Source organism: Carya illinoinensis, chromosome 13 (assembly GCF_018687715.1).
Source record: "Carya illinoinensis cultivar Pawnee chromosome 13, C.illinoinensisPawnee_v1, whole genome shotgun sequence".
In the NCBI taxonomy this organism is placed as follows: domain Eukaryota; kingdom Viridiplantae; phylum Streptophyta; class Magnoliopsida; order Fagales; family Juglandaceae; genus Carya; species Carya illinoinensis.
The window spans coordinates 34,221,566-34,230,198 of NC_056764.1; positions in this window are offsets into that span (position 1 = coordinate 34,221,566).

An 8,633-nucleotide genomic window follows, 5' to 3' on the forward strand; every position below is an offset into this window, starting at 1 on the left:
TCCTTTTGTCGCTGCTAACGAAGATGATGGATTCCTCATATCCCAATTGGGTAAGCTTTTCTACGATGTCCTGGTGTGTGCGATCAATTTGAAAGCAAAGAAATTATCTAATTTGTTTGTTATGCTCTTTTTATATGATTGGGTTTGGGTCTCTCTCTCTCTCTCTCTCTCTCTCTCTCTCTCTCTCTCTCTCTCTCTCTCTCTCTCTCTCTCTCTCTCTCTCTCTCTCTCTCTCTTGTTCCACAAAATCATAAACGAAATGAACACAGCCTTGTGTGACTACAATGGTGAAGAAGTGTCATGTCTTTGAAGAGGGTCAACATCACGCGTACGTATTTTTCTTTTCTTTTCTTTTCTTTTTCCTTTAAAAACAATATTTATGAGTCTAATTTTCACAAACTCAATGTTGACGTTGAAGCGTAACATATCAACTATTTCAAAAATGATTGGTAGATGCAATTTCCACACTCTCATATGAAAATAATATTATTGTTTTATTATAATAAGAGTTTTGTTACCAATTACCTTCACACACCATAGACTATACTTATTTTTATTTATTTATTATTTTTTATATATATTTTTTATTTTATTCTTATTAAACTAATTGAATTATTTCGTTAGAGAGATTTTTGTCACAAGGCCCAAAGGGGCTCTCAAGGCCTAGCCCATCAAAGACAGATTCACTATAGGACAAAATATGGAGAAAATGTGGGAAGACGAAAAAAGGAAGGTGATAGGAATAAATGTCAGGATGGCAAGAGCAAAAGAGAGAAAAAGACGTGAGGGAAGATGATGTAACATAAAAGAAGGGAAGAAATAAAAGGGGTGAGACAGACGACTTGATGGGGGCCTTTTCAGACAGAATTTTGGCTAGACTTCTCGAGAAGGGTTTTTCAACCTCCAGACACGAGTTCTTGCTATGGTGTTGAGACCAGGAAGAGAGATCTATGAAATCTATTGTACAGTGATAATAAGAAATCCTGAGAAACTGTAAATCAAACTTATTATATTGAATTGTCTCTTCCCAAGCCCCCATGGATGTAGGCCTAATGTCGAACCACGTAAATCTACGTGTCTATGTTTCTTTATTTTCTTGCATACATTTACTGTTCACTACCATGGCGTACACTCAAACTCCGTACAGCCGCACCAGATCAGCCGGGAGCCCACACAACCTCGACCCAAGCCCAGCATACTGGGGCCTATACAACATCGATCCGTGTGACGCCCCCAAATCCCACGTACGGACACGGAAAAATTGAGACGTCGGGATGATGACAACACGGGTCATCACCCTATCGCCAAGTGCCAAGTGTGTGTACATGCAACAAGTGTGCGAATAAAAAAACACGCAGAGGAAAACAAAAGTCTTATAACTAAGTTCCAGAATTTTTCTATGTTTAATACAAACCCGTTCAAAACATACATAATAAAATATTACAAGCCACAAATATTGTTTCAAAACCAAACTACAAGGTATAAAACTCCAAATCAATACTCTGGCGGAGTCGCCTCCTCGGCCTCAACCTCCTCCTCCTCCTCCTCTTCGACCTCTACATCAAAATCTACGGTACCAAAATGGTGCCGCAGGTAAGTAAAGATCCAAACGCTACAAGATAAAAACATATTAAACTCAAACAATATGCATGAAAGAATGTCAAATGCACATATCCCATAAATCCACATTTTTTTCCACGCACGCCAAAAATCTCATTTTGGTCCAAAACATTCCCTTTAAACATAACATCACCATTATCCCCGATAATGGCTCAAAAACCAGACCATTAGAGCACTGTAGGCAGGAATCGCAGGCGGGACTTAACCACCATCCCTGCTCACCACCGTCCCTATGCGTGCACCTTAGGGGGGAATCACAGGCGGGATTCTACCACCGTCCCTGCTTACCACCATCCTTAAGCCACGTGCACCGTATGCGGGAACCATATGCGGGATTCTACCACCATCCCTACACGTGCCTCTGACTCAAACCAGTCAATCCAATCGTTCACCTATACCAAAAACATTTCTCTCTTGAAAGTCCAATTTTCAAGTTCCAACACATGTACATACATACAATGCACACCTCAAGATACAAAACATCCAACCAATCACAATATCAACAAAACCAAGCAACTTCGTCCTCAATCCATCCGACCCCCGACTCCTCGGACTCAGTCCGGAATAACCAACCAGTCAAATAAATAATTGTAAGAGCAATAATATATTTAAATATAAAATAGAGTTTGGAAAATACTTACAGCGCTATATGGTAATTTTTGAAGGATCACGACGTTGCAAACGGAGAGAAAAAGCAACGTAACTGTGTAAAATAAACTGTGGTCGTGGGTTGTAAAATACCCACTTTCGAACGGGGACAAACCAATACTTGAAATTGATAGGGAATGGCCTAGAAATATTTATAAAACTAATGGAAGTGAGTTTTGGCCATGGGTGGCGGTGGAAATGGCGGTGGAAGCGGAAAAAGGGCAAATCGGAGTTGAGCTCGTGGGAGCTGCTTCGACAACGGATCAGGGCCAGAAATGGGTGGGTTAGGACTGAAAGAGGTAGGGGATGAAGTGGTGAAAAGATGGTGGCCGGAGGAGGAGCGACGGCGGCAGAAATGGCTAAAAACGTCACGGCTTAGATGGGCTCTAAGTGGCTAACGGCGGCACGGGAGGGGCTGATTTTTGGTGGGGAGATACACCGGCCGGAGGGGGAACTTTCTGGGTGGGTGGTGCCGTCCACGTCGCCGGCGAGCGGTGGTTCTGGGCTGAAGAGCTGGACGGCGACGGAGAGAGGGAGAGAGGTCGAGCGCATGCGGGGAGAAAGAAGAAAGAAGAAGGAAAAAAAAAAAAGAAAAGAAGGAAAAGAAAAATAAAAGGAAAATAGAAAAAGAAAAAGAGAAAAGAAAAAGAAAAGATGAGGGAAAAGAAATGAGGTCTAATCCTCACATCCAGAGTCCAAAAACTGATCCGACGAAAATAATTTTAAAAACTATAAAACGACTGAAATAAATTAAACACAACATCAAACTAAAATATAATAAATAACTAATAAAAACTAAGAACTAAATTTTAAATCCAAAAAAATAAACTAAATTAAATTACACAGCAATTTAAATTCAAAACGATAATTAATATAAAGAAAACTCTACAAAACAAATATCGCAACTAAATAAATCTAATTAAAATAAAATAATTTAAAATAAAAGAAATAATATATTAATTAAATTAAAATACTCCTTCAGTGAAAATACACGTAAAAACGGGATGTCACATCCTCCCCCCTTAAAAGAAAATTCATTTTCGAAATTTGTGAAGTCAAACATCAACGCCAAAATAAGATACATGATACAACTCCGAATATAATTAAGAGATACATATCATCGACAACTCCCAACAAATTCCAATGGTTATTATCTTCACACCATAAATTGGTAATATCGACGACGTTTCTGCTTTACCTTCCGAATTTTCATCCTATTCTAACTTTGGTAACCTAATAGCCATTTCCAAAGTTAACCATCAATAAACGATATTTGCACGACCAAATGATTAATCTCCCATTAAAATTTCAAATCACTACTAATTTCTCAAAATCAACACAAAATTTGAATATCTAAATATCTCCAAAAATCATGCTTTCGCGCGCACTTTGATAACTTGCCAAAATATATAATGACTATGTCCTCATAAATTAACAACATCAAGTACAAGCTCGATTAACACCTACGAACAAGAAAAATTTTACCATATTTTGATAGAAAATAATAATATACTTCCAAAAATCATGAATTATCACTCATTCCTCAATTAGTTCTAGTTGCCTTAATCAAAATCAACATTCTGTGACTACATCCATGATCATAGACAGGAAGTCAATACCAAATCAACATCAGCATCCCAAATTGAAAACAAGTTATTTCATCCCCAAAAGATACGCGTCTCATCTAAGATAAGGAACATCCATTTAAAGGCTCATACCCAACCTAACCCACCACGAGGAGCACCAAAAAAAAACTTCTACCCGACAACCTAATCTCGAAAACTCATCACCTAAATTCTAAACACCATCTAATTTCCTCAAACTTGGTATAGATCAATCCTAAAACCTATCACTATAACCTCAAGCTACAACAATTATTATTATTATTATTTTTCTAAAAAAGATTGATATTTTCAATCCTTAGACAAACACACGAACAAGATCAACATCGTTAATCCTAAAAATACACAAACTATGTCATTACCTTTAATTCTCAAATAAATATTCTCCTTGAAACTTCCTATATCCATCATCCCACTATGTTCAACCCCATTTTAACGTTACAGCCTAATCAATCTCCAAAATAAACTAGCACACCAATCCTGCAAAACTAAAAACTTCAATCTCATAAAAAAATCAGTCCTTCAAATCTACGACCCTATAACCTTAAATTATGCAAAACTCCTTCCCCCAAAATCCGTTAGGTCAATGATCTTATATCTAATAATAAAACGATCGACTCCCGAAACTTTCAAAATCTAAAATCTTAAATAATAACCAATCATTTCCTAAAATCTGCAAAACCTTAAAACTTTGCTGAAACTTCATAAAATCTATCCTTGAAATTTGTTGAACTTACAACCTACTACGTTATAGACCATTTCAATAACTCCACGGAACCAAAGAACTCAATTATTCTACTTCCCTAAAAGATCACCCAGATCATGCCATTCTCTCCAAGCCTCGATAATATATAAAAAAAAAAACAAAAAAAACAAACCACACAAGGCGTTCATCACGAAAGATTAGATTAGACCATACCTACCATGACTCCAGCATTCTAAGTCTCCGTAACCTCGCCTCCAACGGTACCAAGAGTCACTGCGTACATTCGAGCCCGAGCTAATTGCCTCTGGTTAGTTCTACCACTGCGACGAGCTCCACGGCTTTGTTGAACTTGACTAGGGCACTCACGAGCAAAATGCCCCGTCTGACCGCATTCAAAACATTGGTTACTACCCAGACGACACTTGCCTCCGTGAGCTCTATTACATTTGCCACAAACTGGAACTCGACCTCCCATACGCACACCGGGGGCTGCCAAAGATCGGATTCCTGTCCTCTGCATAAACTTTTGTTGTGATCTAGAACTACTTCCTTCACCATCAATGTTCAGCCTCTTCTGACCTAGAGGGGAGCCCACACTCAAACTAATCTCACGCTCTGCTAGAGTGGCCAAATCAACTAATTCTTGAAAAGTTGTAATCCGGTAGCAAACTACCATTTTGCGTATATCTGGTCGTAAACCTTCCTGGAAATGCTCGGTCTGCATCACCTCCGTGGCGATGAGGTGGGGAGCAAATCGCCCAAGCTCTATAAATTTTCAGGCGTACTGTTCCACGGTCATATTCCCTTGGACCAAGCTTGTGAACTCTCTTGCTTTTTGCCGCCTCACAGAAGCGGGAAAGAATCGATCATTAAATTCTTTCTTAAAGCGCTGCCAGGATACAGCGGCAAAAGACCCCAATTCTGACTCCAACATTACTCTTTTTGTATCCCACCATTCAGAAACAATGTCTTGCAACAGATAACTGGCATAAAGTACTTGTTGCACCCCAGTGCAACCACATTTTTCAAACGTTCTTTCTAAATCTCTAACCCACTTTCCAGCCTGAAGTGGATCATTTTCTCTCGTGAAGGGTGGAGTTCTATGCTCTAGAAAGCGCTCATAGGTGCATCCAGCTTGCACCACTCCATTAGGCCCTCCTTGTTGTGGCCTAAAATTCTGCTGTATGAACTCAGTCATTTGCCTTAGCGCTTGGGCTATGGCATCATCTCTCGGCGTATCGTCCCAAGGCTCTTGAGTAGACTTTTTTAACCTAACCATTTTCCTGCCACAACACAACCTTTGACCCCCTTTAAGAAATGAATAAAACCAACAACATAAAACCAAAAACCAAAACCAAAACCAAACCACAAAACTAGAAAACAAAAAGAAACTAGCATGCAATAACATAACTAAATAAATAAATACAAACAAGCTAACTCAAATAAATTCAAATCAAATAAAACAAATCAAATAACAAATTTACTTAAAATAAATTTCAAAACACAACTTTAAAAAACTTTCTGCTACTACACTTACGGGACATGTGGTTTTACCCAAAGCCAAACCGCTCTGATACCACCTATGACGCCCCCAAATCCCACATGCAGACATGAAAAAATCGAGACGTCGGGATGATGACAACACGGGTCACCACCCTATCGCCAAGTGCCAAGTGTATGTACATGCAACAAGTGTGCGAATAAAAAAAACACACAGCGAATAACAAAAGTCTTATAACTAAGTACCAGAATTTTTCTATGTTTGATACAAACCCGTTCAAAACATACATAATAAAATATTACAAGCTACAAATATTATTTCAAAACCAAACTACAATGCATGAAACTCCAAATCAATACTCTGGTGGAGCCGCCTCCTCGGGCTCAGCCTCCTCCTCCTTCTCGACCTCTGCATCAAAATCTACGGTACCAAAATGGTGCAACAGGTAAGTAAAGATCCAAATGCCATAAGATAAAAACATATTAAATTCAAACAATATGCATGAAAGAATGTCAAATACACATATCCCATAAATCCACATTTTTTTCACGCACGCCAAAAATTCCATTTTTGCCTAAAAGATTCACTTTAAACATAATATCGCCATTATCCCCGATAATGGCCCAAAAATCAGACCATTAGAGCACTGTAGGCAGGAATCGCATGCGGGACTCTACCACCATCCTTGCTCACCATTGTCCCTATGCATGCACCGTAGGCGGGAATCACAGGCAGGATTCTACCACCGTCCCTACTTACCACCATCCCTACGCCGCGTGCACTGTAGGCGGGAACCACAGGCGAGATTCTACCACCGTCTCTATTTATCATCATCCCTACACGTGCCTTTGACTCAAACCAGTCAATCCAATCGTTCACCTATACTAAAAATATTTCTCGCTTGAAAGCCCAGTTTTCAAGTTCCAACACATGTACATACATGCAATGCACACCTCAAGATACAAAACATCCAACCAATCACAATATCAACAAAACCAATCAACTTCGTCCTCAATTCATCCAACCCCCGACTCCTCGGACTCAGTCCGGAATAACCAACCAGTCAAATAAATAATTGTAAGAGCAATAATATATTTAAATCTAAAATAGAGTTTGAAAAATACTTACAGCGCTATATGGTAATTTTCGAAGGATCAAGACGTTGCAAATGGCGGAGAAAAAGCAACATAACAGTGTAAAATACACTGTGGCCGTGGGTTGTAAAATACCCACTTTCGAATGGAGACAAACCAAGACTTGAAATTGATAGGGAATGGTTTAGAGATATTTATGAAGCTAATGGAAGTGAGTTTTGGCCGTGGGTGGCGGTGGAAATGGCGGTGGAAGCGAAAAAAGGGCAAATCGGAATTGAGCTCGTGGGAGCTGCTCCGGCAACGGATCGGGACCGGAAATGGGTGGGTTAGGACGGCAAGAGGTAGGGAATGAAGTGGTGAAAAGATGGTGGTTGGAGGAGGAGCGACGACGGCTAAAATGGCCAAAAACACCACGGCTTAGATGGACTCTAGGTGGCTAACGACGGTAAGGGAGGGGCTGATTTTTGGTGGGGAGGTGCGCTAGCCGGAAGGGGAACTTTCTGGGTGGATGGTGCCGGCCACGTCGCCGACGAGCGGTGGTTCTGGGCTAAAGAGCTGGACGGCAACGAAGAGAGGGAGATAGGTCGAGCGCGCGCGAGGAGAAAGAAGAAAGAAGAAGAAAAAAAAAAAGAAAAAAAAAAGGAAAAGAATGAAAAGAAAAAGAAAAAGAAAATAGAAAAAGAAAAAAGAAAAAGAAAAGATGAGGGAAAAGAAATAAGGTCCAATCCTCATATCTAGAGTCCAAAAACTAATCCGACAAAAACAATTTTAAAAACTATATAATAACTTAAATAAATTAAACACCACATCAAACTAAAATATAATAAATAACTAATAAAAACTAAGAACTAAATTTTAAATAAAAAAAAAACTAAATTAAATTACACAGCAATTTAAATTCAAAACGATAATTAATATAAAGAAATCTCCACAAAACAAATATCACAACTAAATAAATCCAATTAAAATACAATAATTTAAAATAAAAGAACTAATATATTAATTAAATTAAAATACTCATTCAGTGAAAATACACGTAAAAACGGGATGTCACAATCCAGGCCTAACGCCACCTCAACGTGCCAGGGAGAAATCCTTCTTCTCTTCTGGACCATTGAAAAAAACCGTCATCAACATATCAAACTCATTATTTATTCACCACATATTTGATTAGAGAAAATTGTTTTAAAAAAAACGTATAGTGTATGGCGGTGAAGATTTTCTTATAATAATTGAGAAAGACCAATTCCACTCTTAATCTTAAATCATTTCATCTAGTCACACATGTTGACATAATATATTTTAAATAGTTTTACATTTCAATTGTTTGAAAGGACAATTGGCCAAAATATATTACATGAACAAGTGTGATTGAAAATAACAAAATTAATAATAAAGAACTTCATTTCTATAAGAAAAGGTAATAAATAAGTTTTTCAATT